The 19117-nt window shown below is 43.2% G+C and overlaps 1 protein-coding gene across 6 annotated transcripts in view; it reads left to right on the plus strand.

The window, feature by feature from the left end:
* Positions 1 to 19117, plus strand: part of NELL1 (neural EGFL like 1) — a 618076-nt gene that overhangs the window by 31115 nt on the left and 567844 nt on the right. The gene's annotated exons all lie outside the window — the stretch shown is intronic.

A 19117-nucleotide genomic window follows, 5' to 3' on the forward strand; every position in this document is an offset into this window, starting at 1 on the left:
TGAGATTCTGCATTTCCAATAAGTTCCCAGGAGATGCTGATGCTGTGGGTCTTTGGGCCACATGATGAGGAACAGAGGCTAGGGGACAGAGAGCCAGCAAAGGAGCACTTTTGTTATTGCTGGGTCTTCGGCTGCAGATGCTGGTGCATCCGTTTAGTGAGGTGGACTTTGCAATAGGAAGGACTTCTTTCTCCAAGAAGACGTTGTTTCTACCTGGGCATCATTATTGTCCTTAGTTAGTTCTCTTGGGGGTGAGGAGCATTAGAGGGCACATCTTCCAAGCTGGAGAAGGGCCTGGGCCGTGTTTTACCTTAATGGCTACAGGCAAGGAAGGGAGTTCAAAGAGGTAGTGAAGGGAAACCAAGAGGGAAATGACTGGGGACCCTTCCAAGCAGGAGCAAACACCTTTCCTCTAGACTCAAGGCTCCTGGCTTCCACGGCCCAGCCTTTCCCTCTCATGTGGCACCTGGCGACTCTGCTCTCTGCAGTGCTTCTGTTTGGAGGTAGGAGAGGTGTGTGGGAAAAGAACTCTTCTTCTGCGTTGTTCTTTCTCCCTGAAGGCCCTGTGCATACTTTTCCAACAGACAGACACAGCAGGAGATCTGCACTGAACTAATGTAGTTTCCTAACCCATCTCTAGTCAAAGCCTCGACAGAGCTTGAAGGGCTTGGAGGAACCATTAAATCCAGTGACTGAAACTTTTCTGATTAAAGTCCACTTCCACAAGGCACAAGACCCATGGCTCACCTGCCGAACCTACCCCGGCTTTGTAGAGGTGGGGTGTTATAACAGTGAGATAGGACTGTCCAGAATTTTTCTTGGCCTTTCTTTTGCAATTAGATGTATATCTTCTTTAGCAACCACCCAGAGCCATATATGAATCAAACTGGAGCCATGAATCTTCTCTAGGTTTCCTGCTGCCTTCCCTGCCTGCTTTCTGTCTGGCACAGTCCATATTTCCCTCTATCCTTTGCCGACTTCCTCAGCTCCCAAACCTCTTGGATTGAATTCTGTCTTCAGGTATCATATGTTCTCCACCTCTTTAAGTGAGCTTCTCTGGCCTTATGGCTTCAAATACCATCTACCCACTGATGACACTCAAATGTGTATTTATAGCCTGTCCCATTTTCCTGAAAGGCATAATTGAATGTCTAACTGCCTAGTTAGCATCTCAAACATAAGATGCCTAACACCCCCCCCCCCCCCCCGGTCTGTACATCTTTTTACCCTAAGACTCCTCCATCTCAATAAATAACCCAATCATCTACTTGGGTGCTCAGGCCTGAAACTTAGAGATCAAACTCGAGCAATCTTACCTTTACATCCTGAAAGTAGTCCATTAATTAATACCACCTCTTCTACCTTAAAACATATATTGAATTAGATCACTCCTCATCATTTCCATAGTCACAGCTTTATTCCAAGCTACTATTATTTCTTTCTTAGGATGTCAAAACAGACACCTAACTGGTGTCCTCTCCTCCACTTTTGCACCTTTGTAGTTCATCCTACATACAGCAGTCAGCTGGTGTTACTCTTATGCTTAAAACTTCTCAAAGACTTACAAATACATTTAAAATCCAAACGGAAAGCCTTCCTTGTAGAGCTCTACTTTATCTGGCTCCTTCTTGTCTCATTCATGTCAGTCCCCATCTCCCTTGCTCACTACGAGCAGACCAGTCTTCTTTTTGTCTGACTGTGCTGTATCAGCCAGCTACTGCTGTGTAATAAGCTATCCCAGAACTCAGGAGCACAACATTATAAGCATTTATTCTCACTTCTGTAGTAGTAAAAATGGACTGAAGCAGCTGATCCTGTCTGAGCTCAGCTGGGAGGTTTGGCTTCAAATGGAAAATGCAGTTAAGCTTAACTCTTCATAGTCATCCGAGCTCAAGGCTGAGCTCATTTTGAACAACTATGATCTGGTGCAATGGCATCATCTTCTAGATGAGGACATTGAGGCTCAAAGCAGGGAAATGCCTTGTCCAAGAACATGTGGGTGGTAGTGGCTGAAGTACAAACTTTTGTTCTTCTCATCTGACTCCAATCTCCATGCACCTCCTTCATGCAGAGTGAGAATGTCTTCACAAGGAGGGAGAATTTCTTACGTGTCTGAAGCCTGTGCACTCTACTTATGTAACTCACAAGGAGCTCATGAGGCTGACAAGGGTGAGGAAACTGAGGCATGAGGGGCCAGTCAGTGGCAGAGTTCCACTAGAATCCAGGTCTCCTGGGTTAGGGAAGGCTTCTCTGGTCACGTGGACTGTGGCCACAGGTAGAAGGACTCTTCTGGCAATGTCAGTTGGCAGAGGGTGAAGCACAGGGTCTCTGGGACCTTTGACCTTACTCCTTACCACTATCCATAGACTGAAGTTCTTTGGGAATCGTTAGACAGAGGCCTCCCAGCTTTTCAAGAATTTTAAGGTGGCATGGACTAGTGAAAAGACGTGATTTGGAGTCAGACAGTTCTGGGTTCAATCCTGCTGTCCACTTACGAGGGCAGTGGTCTTGGCCAAGTAACCTCTCTGATCTCAAACTCCTCATCTGTGGAGCGGGGATGTTAATATCCTTCCCCCTTTAAGTGTGTGGTAGGGATCTGAAGCGTGTGGCACATAGCAGGCACTCAGTAAAGAGTGGTGATTATCATTTCAAGTCGTATTGAGTGTTGCTCTTCTGATTCCATCATGTTTGCCAGGTGGGACTTTCAGATAAGGGATATTGAAGGTGAAATTTTATTTATGTGGCATATCCTAGATCCTCTCACCACTTTTTATATTACTTATTCCTCTGTGGTAGTTTTGGTAAGTGGAAATCCTGGATGTGAAATCCGAGGTGGGTTATTCCTGGTTGTACACCATTTATTCTGGAGGCTGGGAAGACTCTTGAGAGGACTTGGGCCCATGTTTGTAACTGAGGTCAATGCCACGCTCACACCCAGGGTGATTAAAGCCTCTCCTGTTTTTTGCCCTCTGAAGAGAAATCTCCAGTGACAACTCTTGAGTTTAGGCTTCCCTTTGGCTCAGAGATGTGTCCTGCCCACAATTACACGCCCGACTTCCTTCTTACAAAACACCTGGCTTGTATAATGATAATTTTGTGGAAAAATTGAATATTGTCTCAGGGTGATGGGTAGTGCTGACCGGGACAGTAATTGAATGTATGAAAATAGTGAGAAAGTATTTAATGGTCTGTGTGAGAAATGTACCTGCTTTGAGGTTCTGTATACAAAAAGCTATAATCATGTGGTCTGCATGTTTGAAAGTATTTTGTATGATATGTTTTATTAGTAGAAGTAGAATGTGTTGAATCTTTTGAAATGAGCATGTAGACATTGATTCAGCAAGAACATGTGTTGGTCAACAAGATACTAGGAAGTTTAGGCATGATGGAAGGAAGTTTGGCATCCTTTCATTTAAAAGAGAGAAGGAATTGAGGTGGAATTAGGAAGGTATCTATGCAAAGAACAATGCCTGGGATCCTAGATCATATAGAGATAAAAGTGATCTGGATATTAGAGGAAAACCCAAGCTTGTGAGCTTAAGACCTTCTTGATCTGGTAGCCATGTGTGACTTCTTTCCCTCCTTGTGTAGTTGAGTCCCGCACGTCCAGTACCCATGCGCCTTGACCTGTTCTGTCTGTTAGCATCACTGTATGAAGGGAAGGTTGGTCTGAGGTGGTGGAGTTTATCCTCTCTGTGACTTTCTTGATCGGTTAGATTGCTAAGCACCACTGTTCTTACCCTCGCCATAGCCAGGGAGGGTTGAGCTTGTACCAACAGTTAAAGTTACAGCATGTCAGCCCAAATGCAAAACCTTCGTTCCATGGCCAAAGTTTTCTTCTCCCACCTATCCACAGTGGAGGTAGAAAATTCAGTGTTTCTTCAATGATTTCCTATCACCTTTGGGATAAAACCACGTGTTAGATGGCCTGTGTGACATGGTCCCTGCCTACGTGCCCAGCAGTGTCTCACCTCCCACTGTGCTCTCTGACTCCAGCCACATTGCTGCTTCAGTTCCTTGAATACTTCTTATGTAAATTTTGGATATTTTGCCTGCAAGTAACTTATAGCTCACATTCCACTAGCTTAGATAATAAGAAGACGTACTTGTTATCTCATGTAACAAGAAGTCCTACAGGAGGCAAGCTCCAGGTCCAGTAGCTCAGTAAAATCAACAAAAATTATTGCCCCCTTTTCCTGCTACCATTCTTGGCATGTTGGTTTTGCTTTCATCGTTCCTGCAAGATTGTTGCCACATTTCCAGGCATCGCATGTGAGCAACACAGTAGATAGCAGTGGCAGAAGAGAACACATCTCCTCCAGGGTGTCTCTGTCAGCCGGGAGATCTGCGCATGAGCTGTGCCATTGGCTGTGTGACCTTGATCAAATTATTAAAGTTCCCTGGGCCTCTCTCCTTTATGTACTCATGGACAGAATCCTTGAGTGCATTCTAATTCTATCGCCCATCCACCCACCCATCCATTTATCTTTTATTTGACATATATTTATTGGGGGCCTGCTGTGCCCCAGGAATTGTTATAGACAATAGAGCTAGAATGGGGAACCAAACCAACATGGAATGGATACTCTCAGGGGAGAGATGGACATTAAATAATTACAAATAACCCAAGGTTGCTATGTGATTCAGTTATTCCAGGGGTGTCTGACCTTGGCTGAGCGACAGTTCTTGGTTTACTTAGCTTTGGGAGCAGGAATGGGAGGAGGTGGGTTTCATATGCTATAGCAAATATCAGGGACTGTTGTGGGCAAGAATTATTAACATCTTTTGGAAAAGGCAAAAGAACATCCAGTTTTCCTATGCTTATTTTTCTCTTTTATAAATTGAGATATAATTAACATACAGTAAAATGAACAGATCTTAATTTAGTTTGATCCGTTTTTACAATTGTATATACCCATAAAACCATCACCCCAAACCAAGTTATAAAGGTTTCCATTAATACCCCACCACCCGCCCAGCTGCTTAGCTTTTTGCCTGTCTTTGGACTTACAGAATCATACTATATATGCTTTATGTATCTGGTTTGATTTTGCTTAACACAATATTTTTGAGACCCAGCCATATTGTTGCATGTATCAGCAATTCATTTTTATTACCAATTAGTCTTCCACTGTATGAATGTATTTTCATTTCTTTTGAGTAAGTGCCTAGGAGTAGAATTTCTGAGTCAGAGGATAAGTGTTCTCCAAGTGTTTGTCCATTTTACCATCCCAACAAAATATGATAGTTCCAGTTGCTCTATAATCTTCCCAATATTTAATATAATTTTAAATTTGTATTTCTTTGACGACTAATGATATTGAGCATCATTTCATTAGTATGTGTGTTTCCCTTGCCTATATTTTTGTGATAGGTCAATTAAAGTCTTTTACCCATTACTTTCTTTAAAAATTATTGACTTGTAGGAGTTCTTTTATATATTCTGGCTGCCAGCTCTTCATCAGGTATATGTATTGCAGATATTTTCTCTCAGTTTCCAGCTTATCTATTTATATTCTTGCTAGTGTTTTCATGAGCAGAAATTTTAAATTTTGATGAAGCCCAATATATTATTATTTTCTTTTGTGTTTTGCTTTTTGTGTCTTGTCTAAGAAATCTTTGCCTACTCTAAAGTTATGAAAAGATTTTATCTTCTAGCAACTTGATGTTTCCAGCTCTTATGTTTAGGTTTATGAAGCATCTTGAATGAATTTTTGTGTATGGTGTGAGATATAAGTTGAGGTTCTTTTTATACAGATATCTAGATGTTCTGGCACCATTTGTTAAAAAGACCTTTTCCCCTCTATTTTATTGACTTGGTGACTTTGTAAAAAATTATTTGACTTTAGCTGGGTAGGTCTATTTCTGTATTCTCCATCCCGTTCCACTGACCTATTGCTTGATTCTTACGCTAGTACTGCACTGTTTTGATTACTACAGCTTTAGAATACGTTTTATAATCAGTATAGTAATTCCAACTTTGTCATTTTTTTATGATTGCTTGATAATTTTAGATCTTTTCTATTTTAATTTATATGTTAACATAAGCTTTTAATTTTTTTTCAAAAAATTATCCTGGGGTTTTGATATGTACGGCAGTAAATCAGTAAATCAATTTGGATCAATGAACATCTTAAAAATATTGAATTTTTTGAGTCAACCCATGAACATTAATATCTCTCCATCAATTTAGGTTTCTTCAGTATCTCTGAGCATTACTTTATAGTTTTTGTGTAGAGGTGCTGCACACGTTTCCTTAGATTTATTCTTTGAGTTTAGATTTTTTAATGTTGTTTTATATGTAATACCATCTAACTTTCATTTAAATTGTTTGTTGCTGTTTTATAAAATTGCAGTGAATTTTTATATATTGATCATTTATCTCGAGACCTTGCTAGATCCATTTATTTGTTCTGGTAGGGTTTTTCCTTTCACATATTTGATAAGATTTCTTTATTTGCAATGATATCACGTGTTAACAATGGCACTTTACTTCTTTCTTTCCAATCTTTTGATTTTGCTTTGTTTTGCCTTATTGCAGATTAAGGATTTTCACTACAATGCCAAATAAAAGTGATGCTAAGCATTTTGTTCCAATTTTAGAGGGAAGGTATTAAACATTTTACCATTAAGTATAGTATTACCTGTAGACTATTTTTTTAGTAAGTGCCCTATATAAAAATGAGGAGGTTGTCATCTATTCCTAGTTTGCTAAGAGTGTTTTTAATTGAGGTATAATTGACATATAACATCATATTAGCTTCAAGTGTACAACCTAACAATCCAATGTTTGTATATGTTGCAAATTTTTACAGTCTAATTATTATTTGTCATTATACATAGTTACAAAATTTGTCTTATGATGAGAAATTTTATGGTCTACTCACTAAGAGTTTTTCAATCCTATCACTATGAATTATTGTTACATTTTCATCAAGTGCTTTTCTGCATCTATTGAGATGATCTGGTGTCAACTGTAGCCTTAGTTAGCTTTGGGAGCAGCCTTCTCAACAGCGGGAACAGTAGGAGGGCAACATTTTATAAACATCTCTTGTACAAATGACAAAGAAAACCTAACTTTTTTGAGAATTTTTTTATTAAATAAAGTTGTCACTGGTGAGACCAGAAAATTATTCTTTACCCAAATTATTGCCCTTTAAACAGAAAATTTCAGAGATATGTCTCATGTACCAGAAATTATTATGGTTTTAAGGTCTTTCATTAATTAAGTCTAGGAAAAGTCAAAGAAAAGGCAGGAATGGGCACCACACTTGGAATAGAAGTATACGATTAACAGGTGAACAGACACTTTCTCTCATTTGGTTCAGTCTCTCCTTCTAGAAGAGCGATCTTAATATGAAACAATGTGGAGCAAACAAGAATAAGGGAAAAATGAAAACCCTATTTATTTACAAACTGGAAAGAGCCTCACAGCTCCTTAAACATGTTCTAGGCCTGAGGTTCAGATGACTCTTACCCAGAGAGATAGGAAAGGCTTAGTTTTGGTCATTCCACCTCTCTTCCGTAATCTTCGAGAAATCACAAAGAATGAGGGAGGTGCTGAAGGGCTGAATAAATATCATCATCATCATCATTTTGTTAATGGAGAAACTGTGGATTCCAGAAAGCATGGCCTAGTGATCTAATATCTCTTCTTGGTGAAACTCTAGATTTCTTTTTAACAGATGGAAACATTAGAAGATAAATTGTTGACTCTCCTGGGTCTGGTTCAAGAATTCACTCAAATGTCTCCTTTTTCCAGTGGCTTCTTGGACCTGAAAGGCAGAGTCAGTTCAGTCTGGCCTGTGTGCTCTTCCATTAATTATACTCGACTCTGGCCCTGACCACGTGTTTTCTTGTGATTTTTATTCTTAGCTGTCAGTTCCTTTCACTAAACTACCTCTTTAAATGCCAGGGCCAAATTTATCCTCTGTTGTATTTCTGAGTTTAGTGCAGTGCCTGGAACTGTGAAGGTGCATAACAAATGCTTTGTGTGATAAATGGAATCACTAGACTTGTCAAACTCAGATTTTTAAAAGAATCTGATATACCACCAAACTCTTCTACTTGCAAGTAGATCAATAGCCAACTCAAAATGTCTTAAGCAGACAGAGAAATTTAAATGGTGCATGTAACCAAAGTTAAAGATAGAATAGGCTTGAGCCCTCCTGGATTAAAGGACTTTAATGATGTCATCATGACTTAATCTCACTTTCTCTCTGTCTCCTTAGCTCAGCTCTGTTTGGGGCTGGCTGTAGTTAGGCAGGCTGTCCCCCTGGGGAGTAAGGGACCCCAGGCTTATATAGTATCCTCTCCAGAACTTTAGTTGAAAGATGCCTCTGTTTTGGTCAATAAGTAAAACAAAAATTTTGGGAATTGTGTCTCATTGGACTGTCATGGGTCATATAGCCATTCCCGAACCAAATGCTGTGGTCAGGGGAATGGAGGATGCCGATTGGCCAGCCTGGGTCACATGTCTCCCCACAGAGTTGGGGAGTGGAGTCAACATCAAAACCACATAGATGGAAAGAGGGTGAGTGGTGGTTCTCCAAAGGAAAACCATGGTTACTTTAAAAAGGTGATGTACATAATGAACAGGAAAAAATATCCAAGTCCCTCTGGGTTCTTGATCAGCTCATCTATTATGTCACAGATAGTTATGCTTTGATTTCATTCGGGCCTTTAGCAGTCTCACAGGAAGGTCTTTGGGTAAGATGTTTAAATGTGAGCTTGTTGATAATATACTTAGGTGGATTTATAGTTGGCTGAACAAACATATCCTAAAAGTGTTGATTCATGAACGGATGTTGACGGGAAAGGTAGTTCCCAGGGCCATGTTGTCTGATTTTGTACACAGTCCTTTCTGGGCCAGCATTTTTCAGCAGCCAGTTGGCTGAAGACATTATAGGGGTACTTAACAACCTTTAAGTTGATGGCTCCTGGAATTTTTGGGTTTTACAATTTGGTAAATTTGCAGAAAATATTTAGAATATAACACAGGGTATTCAACTTCATTTTTGCCAGGTAAAGATGTGAATCTATTAACTGTCATCTGCTCATTTCACCAATATTTTACTAAGATACTTTAATACCAAAAAAGGAGAAAGGACATGATCTCATAAAAAACAGCCCTTCCCAAGAAAGAATAATTGACTGCCTTATACTGACATTAGAAGAAAATAATGTAATAGATGTAGTCCCAAAAATTGCAACATGAAAATTTAATTTTAAAAATGACAATGAATCTAATTTCTGCAGGTTTCTCTATAGATTTGTCATTTTGTAGATTTATATTTGACAGTGCATCATAGCATAGAGCTTTACTGTAAGCCTTGGACTTGATTGTTTTTTTAGACATGGAAAGTTCAGATTCACATAGCTCTCCCGACAAACATAGAAGAACAAAGCTCTTAATGCTATTGCACTCAATTAAAATATTTTGTATTCTGCAAAGAGAGGCTAGGAAACAAATCCCGCAAGCCCCAGCCGCTCACACGCACGTGTCTGGCCTGGCACACTCAGCCACTCTGCTGCCTTTTCCCCACGGGGCAGGAAGAAGCTGTGGCATCTGGTGGGGAGCGTGCAGGAAGAGTGACGATGGATGAAGGAGGGGTGTTTCCTGTGTGTGTTGGGGGGATGCTGTCACCTCGAGGGCTGGTCCCACCTGGGGTGCTCAGGCAAAGGCCCTGATATTCTTGAGTGAGGCAGACAGGAAAGGAGCTGAGAGGGATGTTGCAAACTGGAAAAAACCCCCAAACCCTCCTTGTCCCACTGCCAACCATTCCAGATCTATTTTGAAGTCCCTTGTTCAGGAGCTGCAGCTGGAGGTGGTGAGGCGCTGGAGAAATGGCTCCTTCTCTGCATGTCAGCATCAATGTTCTCATTGACTGGAAGCAGGAACTGACACTGACAGAATGGAATTTCATGGGGTTAATAGGAGGCCCTTCCCAGTGGTTGGGAGCTCAGCTTCATGAGAACATGCCTATCATGAGAACAGTCCATGTGATAGAGGCCTGGGGCTTTTAATTGACCTGAGTTCAGTCTGAGCCAGAAGAACCTATGCCATTAGTCTGGGGCTACCTTAATGGAAACGTAATGTCCAGATCATGGGAGATAACAGCTGTGCTAGAGCAGGGTCATTTTGCATCGATAATTATTTTTTTGTGGGGAGGGGGGCTTCTTGTGTTTTGTATATTAGCAGCATCCCTGGCCTAAACCCAATGGATTCCAGTAGCACCCCCCAGGACAAACAAAAAATATCTCCAGATATTGCGAGATATTCCCGGGGAAGGGGGCAAAATGCCCTCAGTTAAGAACCACTTGCACTGGACACTATTCTGCATATTCCACGCATGGAGCTATATTCAATTCTGGGCTCTCCATTGTGTGAGGCAAAGTCACACACTGGGTGACCAAGTCCAGAGGAGACAGATGGACCAGGGGAGCTGTACAGCAGCCATGTCATTAGAATGCTGGAGAATATTACTTATTTATTTATTTGTTTATTTATTATCCTCACCCAAAGATATTTTTCCCATTGACTTTTTAGAGAGAGTAGAAGGGAAGGAAGGGGGGTTGTGGGGAGAGAGAGAGAGATAGAGAGATGTGAGAGGGACACATCCGTTGGTTGCCTCCTGCAGGTGCCCCGACTGGGCAGGGATCAAACCTACAATCCAGGTACGTGCCCTTGACCAGGAATCGAACCTGCGACCCTTCAGTGTGTGGGCCGGCGCTCTAACCACTGAGCCACACTGACCAGGGCCGTTGAAGGGTATTTAGACAGAATGCTTGGACGGGAAGAGAAAGGAACAGGTGATGGTGCGTGATGGGGGCGGACAGCCCAGCCCTGAATCCTTCCCTCCTCTCTCCTTTCTCTCTCCTCTGTTTATTTTTCTGTGTCACTAACTCTTCCCTATCATCCTTCCCCCCCTTTCCTTTTCTCTGGCTTCATTTACCTTCCCATCAACTTTATATATTACTATTTTTATTGTGATCAAAAAATATATAACAAACTTGCCATTTCCACTATTTTAAGTGTGTAATTCAGCAGCATTATTATTACATTCACAATGTTGTGGAACCACCACCATTGTCTAGTTCCAAAAGTTTTCATCGCTCCAGACAGAATCCGCCGAGCTTTATCTTTCTGCCCCGTCACCGGGCACAGAGCCTTGCTGTACCCCGACCCTGGATAAATGCCACCCTCCGTGCTCGGCAAGGAGGCGAGACTTGGCTGCTGACGGCCCTTGGCGTTCCTACTAGCAGGTCTCAGCCGGGCTCTGATCGTTTCCCCTCGGTTCACCTATATCCTGAAGGCCTTCATGCCCCGTGTTCCTAGCAGCTGTTCCAGACCATTCCAGCGCTCTTATTTGGCCCACCCAGTATGCTTCTGTTTACCGTCTATAACCTTGCCTTTATGTCACTACAAATCGAGTCCATCTCATATGAATTATTAAGCTCTTTTCTCTCCAGTGTTTTACTCTTATCATTATCACCTGCCTTTTCCTTTAGGCTTGGTCTCTGAGGGTCCTGTGAGCTTTATTTTTATTTCTAAAGCTCAGTGTTCGCCTGAGCCTCTGGTCACATCTGTTGCCCTCACTTCCTTGAAATTTTGGTGTGCTCCTCCTGCCTCCTCTTAACAGGCTGTGTTAGTTCGGGCTGCCATACACAACACCCCAGCTTAAACAACAGAAATTTATTTCTCACCACCCTTCTCAAGGCTGGGGAGTCCACGATCAGGGTGCCAGCAGGGTCGGGTTCTGTGCTCGATGGACCGCAGAGATGCTCGTCGATGGGTATCCAGCAGGTGCCTGTTCCGGGTGAAGACAGATCTGCCCCTGCTGTGGTCCAGGACCCAGCCCCTTGGAGGAGCAGAGTGTTTATTGAAGCAGGAGGAGGACTCTTAGTCCAGTGACTCCACCCTTTGTCTGTGGCCCCTAATTATCCTCGCTTCACCCAGAATCCACAAAATCTCTCAAGAAAAGACCCCATCTCCTGTGAAATCTTATCCCTCTGAGACCTAGAAGCTCAAACCCTGCCCAAGGGCCAGGGGAGGCGGGGGCAGAGAGCAGCATTCTCTATGTTTTTGTTGATAACAACAAAAACCCTTCTGTTTTCCTCCCCAGTCGCCAAGCGGGAGTCCCAGAACACAGAGAGCTATAGAGTGTGGGGTGGGAGGGAGCTTGCCAGTACCCCTGGGGTCTGCGCCTCTGCTCGGCCGTCCGCCACGCCCTCGTGTACAAACCAGGGAGGAGGTTTGACACTTGAGCTGAGAAATGTCAACATTTTCTGTACCATCAGTGGAAAGGAGAGGTTTAGGCTGAGTGCATGCAGCGTGAGGCTCTCAAGCGCCCTCGGCTGATCCTTCTGGTTCACTTGATGAGAGCGACTGGTTTAACCCTCTGCTGCTCAGGGTGTGTCCAGGACGCTACGGATCAGCGGTGTTTAGAGTTGTGCTTAGAGAGCCTCAGAAACATTTGGCTGCACGCTGATGTTGGCACAAATGCATATTAGTCTTACGTCCCAGGCTGTGAGTCCCCAGGCTGTATCTGGAAAGTGTGGATCTGAAGATCTGCCCTCCAGCATCTGGGTGCGAGGAGGCGAGTGGGGCGTGGAAGGGAGCATCCAGCCAGTGGGCCAGAGAGGGAGTGGGACCGATTGGGACTCAGAGTGACCGAAGTCCGCTCCCAGGTCTACCACGTAAGACCTCAAGAGTTTCCATTTGAGGTCCTTTGACTTAAGGACAGTGTTTCTCAGGATTTCGAGCTCCGTTGATATTGGTACACATGCAACTAAATTGGGGATCTTTTTACCTCCCTTCTTTTTTTTTACACTAAACCCAAAGTTTGGTGTCTAATCCCACTTGACGGTGTGTGTTAAAGATTTAAATGCCAGCTGCCAAATTCCATGCTCCATTGGGCCTCTGAAATATCAGGTCTGAATGAAGGCAGGCTCAGCCCAGCCCCTTCAAACAGCAGCTCCTCAGAGTGCCAAGTGCTGCTCTTGTGTGTCGTCCCGTGGGAACAAAAATGAGGTATTCTTCACGAGTGTTCAAGCTGCTGCCTTAGTCATCTGCCAAGGACTCAGGCTCTTCTTGCTCTCCCAGCTGCAACGTGCCTGGCTTCCGAGTGGGAGTAGGGGGCGTGGAGTGGTGTGGAGGAAGAATTGTACTTTTCATCTGCACCTAACCACCTTTGGGTGGCCTGATGTCATGAAGCGTCAGTTGGCGGTGAGGTGTAGTGTAATGCGACGTGAGATTAGATAAAACAATATGACCAAACTGACCCCCTCAGAACTTACAGCCTCAATATAGCAGCCATTCGCCTGGGCTTTAGACCTGTTCTCGTTGCTGGTTCTCTTTGCTGGGTCACAGTTCAAGACTGTTTGGTATCTTGGAGCACCTGGGTGAACTTGAAAAACAATGCAGTCCTGCATTTCCCCAAATAGTCATCCCTGTGCATCTGCACAGTAAGCACAAGAAATCAGCATATACTTAAGCGTTTGCATTCTGATTTTTCTCGCCGCTACCAGGGTTCATTTCCTTGAGGAGTGCTGGAAATGTTTTACAGTCTCAGCTTAATCATCGATTTGCTTGCCCAGCTCCACAGACAAACCCACAACTTTGGAAGTTTGGCAAATGGCTCATCCAGGAGGTCGAAATCTCAGTCCTGTGAGTTCTAGGCAAGCAATGGCTTTCAGATGTCTTTTTGCTTTTACATATTTTGAAACAAACTCGGGGGAAAAGAAATCGTATTTGGAAGGAAACGCAGAAGCCAGCTGTATGTGTGATTGAACAAGATGCTTATAGATTCGCTTTAAAAAATGAAACCTTGAAACTTGAGGTCTGGCGTCCCTGGGGCCCCGTGATAAATGGTGATGGCTCTGCAGAGCCACACGTTGCTTCCCGTTTTTTTCACATTTATTTCTTTGCGAGGCAGACCAGAGCCTGAACTTGGAAGGGACCCGGCAGCCTTTGCAGGGGAGAGGAAAGTTCTCCAAAGAGCACCTTGTGGGTGCTTTAAATACCTTGCCAGGCGGGCGCAGTCACGGGAATGATTTTTAAGGTGTCAGGTTGCATACTTTGTGCACTAGTTTGTGGGTCTGAGTGTGTGTCTTGGAGTCAGTTGTTTGACATGTCGGCTTCGAGCCAGTGGCACAGTGAGCAGAGCCCCCTTTGGTTGTTTTGATTTGCTCCCTAATTGCTTAGAAATGTCCTCGTTAGAAGACAAAGTAAACACGGCTTCAGGTGTTGTGCTGAGGCAGCAATGGTGAGGTGGTGGGAGGTGGGAGGACGCACGTGGCCCTTTGAGATCAAAGCCCATCCCAGAAACAAAGGCTGTCGGAACACAAAAGCTCTTTATACACCGAGCACGTCTCCTGTTACCAATAGCTGCTATCAAACTTGTCATATTTTATTCATGAGTTGTGGTGTGCCTGGGCGAAATAAGGAAAGCAAAGCTCCAAATCATCATTATGGCATAGGAAAAGATAAAATAGTTATTATTGTGACATTTTTGAAGAATTCTTAAATCTCTCCAGTAATTCCTTTGAAAAAGTTGCACGGGATGACTGGGTGTGTGGTGTGTGTTTATGCGGGTTGGGGCTCCCGGGCTCGGCTCCACGCGGGCCCCGCCGCCAGACGCGGGCTAGAGTAAGAGCGTAATTAAGGCGAGGCCGCAGCAGCACTTACCCAGGAAGGGAATCGCTGACAGGCACCTTGGCATCTATCACGCCCTCATTATCACCCTGGGGGTGATCACATAGTGCATTCTTGTGTTTCTATTTGTATCTTTTTTATGAGATGAGGAGTCTGGATAGTTGGGTGCACTTGGTGTGGGGAGATTTGGGGAATTGTGGCAGGAAGAGCCCACTTAAAAGTATATCTACACCCTGTAGATGTTGTGGGACAGCAGCAAGGAGTTGAGGAAAGTTGTTGGTTTACAATCGGGGGTGGGGAACGTCCTGCCAGAGGGCCCTATTTGCCCCTGGAAATCATTTGGTCTGGCCCTGCCAAGGCCTCACCAAGGAGAAGCAGTTCCAGCCATCACGTTAGGTAGGGCTGAGTTAATTAAATGTTTGATCAAACATAGCAGGCAAATTCTTAAGTTGATAATTTTGTATGGCCCTCGAACGATGTTTTAAGTATCCAAATGGCCCTTGACAGAAAAAAAGGTTCCCCACCCCAGTTTACATCATGAATTTGAAAAGTAATCTGAAGCACTTTAAAAAAAAGATATTTCAACCTCACTGAACAACAACAAAAAGGGCAACTATTGTTCTATGGTCTTCCTCTGCTGACAAAGGGCTAGATTATTTCTTATTGATGAACTAATTTATCCGGGCACCTATCAACACATGACTTCTTATGCTCATGGCCCCCCCTCTCCTCTCCAAATTATTCATGGTTTCAGTGTAAGATATTTACTCATTTGGGACTTATTTTCATCATGCGGGGCTCTGTCCATCTGTGTACACTGGTAGGCTATAAGGTACTTGAGAAAGCTGGTGAGAGAAAGCCCTCCCAGCGTGTTCTCTGCATGTGCCCAGTTCTAGTGGTATCATCTAACCCTGGCACTCAGACAAGGAAGACAAATCTGTTCAAAACTGCTCATTAGTTGATTGCATCTATTTTTCATGTAGATTCTGCGGTGCAAGTATCATCTTTATCTTTGTTACACTGAGTAGAGGAGAAAGTGAGTTTCAGAGGAGTTGCATGACCTGTGACTCACATACTAAGTGCTGGGACTGATGGTGGAGGCCAGGTCTTCTGGTCCCAAATTCCACTTCGACACAGGGCAGTGCTTCCCAAACTTTTTCATATCATGCCACACAAGGAAAATGGCTATATTTGTATGTTATACTATGGGGGAAAAGGGGCTGTTTTTGCCAAAAAGTGCTCTCTGCCTGGTGACACCAAGGACTGAGAAGGTCCAAACCTCACACCTGTTGCTATCAGGGCCCCAGCACCTGCTGAGAAATGCCCTGGTGAGCTGGGAAGGACCCCGGAGGGTAAGGAATGGCAGGGGTGGTTTGTGTGGGGCCTGTGTATAGAGGGTGTGTGGTATTAGTACAAGCTAGAGATGTGCTGGGGAGTGGCCGAAATCCCAGCTGCAGAGAGGGTCAGCCTGGTAACAGCTGAGCGGTGTGCACTAGCAAGAGAATGCCACCATTTGGTGGCATCATGCATTGGGCTGCGTTTCCTCAATACCAGCATTCACTGCATTGCTGCCTGTGGGAATGTGGGCTCTGTGTTGTTAGGTCATCTAATTTTTTATGGGACTTTTATATGAAATCCCCCAATTTATATACTGTATTACATTGACTCTAAGACCCATGCCTATTCGTGTTTTTATAATTATGTAATAAATGGTCTTACAATCAATAGTGTCTCAAAGTTATAATTGACAGCTTTTTGGTCTTTTTATTAAGGTGTGTAAAATATTGGTATATCTTATCACCTGTGGCATTTTGGCCTTGATGAAATACGGTGTGTAGGCTGGGAGGGTGCATATAACACGGGGCTAAACCAACATGCTGATGCTGTACCTGGAGAGACTGGTCAGTTTCCCACTGCTGACCCCAAGCCAGGACACCAAGCAGGACCCAGTTCTCAGCTGTGACTGCTTGTCCCATCATTTGGGATAAACAAATAAATGCTAATGCTGGCTTCACCCCAGACTGTTTTTCACCAGGTCTCTAGGTGGGGAGAGGGTAAGGCACCTTACTGGAGAAGGCCCCCGCCTGGCTAGACGTGTGTGAGCCACAGGTTTCACTGGAAAGGAGACACAGGGTGGTGGGTATTTGGCACTTGGCACAGTTTTCTGCAGCACTTGTCTTTTAACTACCTAATTCATGCATAAGCCAATTGCAGCATTCTTTTTTTAAAAAAATTTTTAATATATCTTTATTGATTTCAGAGAGAGGAAGGGAGAGGGAGAGAGAGAGAGAGAAATATCAATGATGAGAGAGTCGCTGATCGGCTGCCTCCTGCACACCCCCGACTGGGGATCGAGCCTGCAACCCGGGCATGTGCCCTGACCAGGAATTGAACCATGATCTCCTGGATCCTAGGTCGATGCTCAACCGCTGAGCCACGCCTGACTGGGCACAGCATTCTTTTTTGATATTTCATTTAAACAAGATCTCACCATAATAGAAGCCTGTCCAACCCACTAGTGTGTGCGTCAGTGTGTGTGGTGGGGACAGGGTAGAGTTGGCAGAGCAGCTTACTGCGCTCCTGCTTTGATCCTCTCTCTCTCTCTCTCTTTCTCTCTCTCTCTCTCTCTCTCTCTCGTGACTTTGGAATTCCTTCTTTCTCAATCTTTGAGTGACTGGCTGGAGAAAAATTATTTCTATTTTTAGGCCCTTATCTTGAAAGATGCTCCTAAAGCTCATTGACATATTGGTCAATCAGCAAGTATTACCTGAGAGGCTGCCCTGCTGCTGTGTGCCAGCTACTGCTAGGTGCTGGCTGTACAGGAAGAATTTGAAAGATGCCCTGCTCTTGAAGGGCTTTTGGTGTAGGTGCAGGGAGGAGAGAACCGGCAATATATCTCTTTCATTCATTCAACAAATATTTATTGTACACCCATGTGACAGGCACTGTTCTGGGTGCTGGAGATGTAGCAGAGAAAAGACAGAGTTTCTGTCTTCATGAACCCTGTGTTCTAGCAGAGGTGGGCAATCACAACAAGTATATGAGCAATAAGTTAAGAACTTTAGATAGTAATATATACTATGAAAGAAATGGAATAGCAGTACTCGAGAGAGGAAGCGAGGGAGAAGATTGACTTTAGGTAGGATTATGGGGAAAGACTTCCCCACAAAGGTGATATTTGAGCTTATACCTGAATGCAGGGGCCAGCCACGCAGAGATAATATTATTAATGATCATTTATATTTATTTATTTATTTATTTTTAGAGAGAGAGAGAGAAACATCGATTTGTCGTTCCTCTTATTTATGCATTCACTGATTGTTTCTTCTTTTTTTTTTTTTAAATTTATCTTTATTATTGAGAGTATTACAGGTATCCCATTTTTCCCCCCAATTGATCCCCTCCACTTCGCTCCCATACCCTTCCTTCCCAGGCCTTCACCCCATTATTAACTGTGTCCATGGGTTATGCATATAACTTCTTTGGTTAATCTCTTCCCACTCTCCACCCCCCTTCCCTCTTTCCTCTGAAATATGATTGTCTGTTGCATGCGTCAATGTCTCTGGATCTATTTAGTTTGTCAGATTCTTTTGTTCATTAGCTTCTTCTTAAGGAAGACCTTCAACTTTTCCTGTAGTGCCGGTCTGGTGGTGATGAACTCCTTTAGCGTTTTCTTATCTGTGAAGCTCTTTATTTGACCTTCAATTCTAAATGATAGCTTTGCTGGCTAGAGCAATCTTGGTTGTAGTGCCATGTTTTTCATCACTTTGAGTATTTCTTGCCATTCCCTTATGGCCTGCAAAGTTTCTGTTGAGAAATCAGCTGACAGTCGTATGGGTGCTCCCTTATAGGTAACTAATTGCTTTTTTCTTGCTACTTTTAAGATTCTCTCTTTCTCTTTAACCTTTGGCATTTTAATTATGATGTGTCTTGCTGTGGGCCTTTTTAGGTTCCTCTTGTTTGAGACCCTCTGTGCTTCCTGGATTTGTAAGTCTAATTTTTTCCCCAGGTGGGGGAGGTTTTCTGTAATTATTTTTTCAAATAGGTTTTCAATTCCTTGGTCTCTTTCTTCCCCTTCTGGTTCCCCAATAATATGAATGTTGGGCCTCTTGAAGTTGTCCCAGAGGCTCCTTATACTATTTTCATATTTCTGGATATTTTTTTCTTTTTGCTCTTCTGATTGGGTGTTTTTGTTTTCTCATGTTCCAAATTGCTGATTTGATTCTCAGCGTCCTCTACTCTACTGTTGATTCCATGTAAATTATTCTTCATTTCAGTTCCTCTAGCCTTCATTTCAAATTGGTACTTTATTATGTTATTGATTTTCTCAGTTATTTTCTGAATAGTCTGCTTAAACATCTTTATAACCAAAATTCTGAACTCTGTACCTGTTAGCTTGCTTGGATCTATTTCATTTAGTTCCTCTTCTAGAGATTTCTTTTGTTCTTTCCTTTGTGACTT

The sequence above is a fragment of the Miniopterus schreibersii genome (assembly GCF_964146895.1).
Source record: "Miniopterus schreibersii genome assembly, chromosome: 12".
NCBI classification, from domain to species: Eukaryota; Metazoa; Chordata; class Mammalia; order Chiroptera; family Miniopteridae; genus Miniopterus; species Miniopterus schreibersii.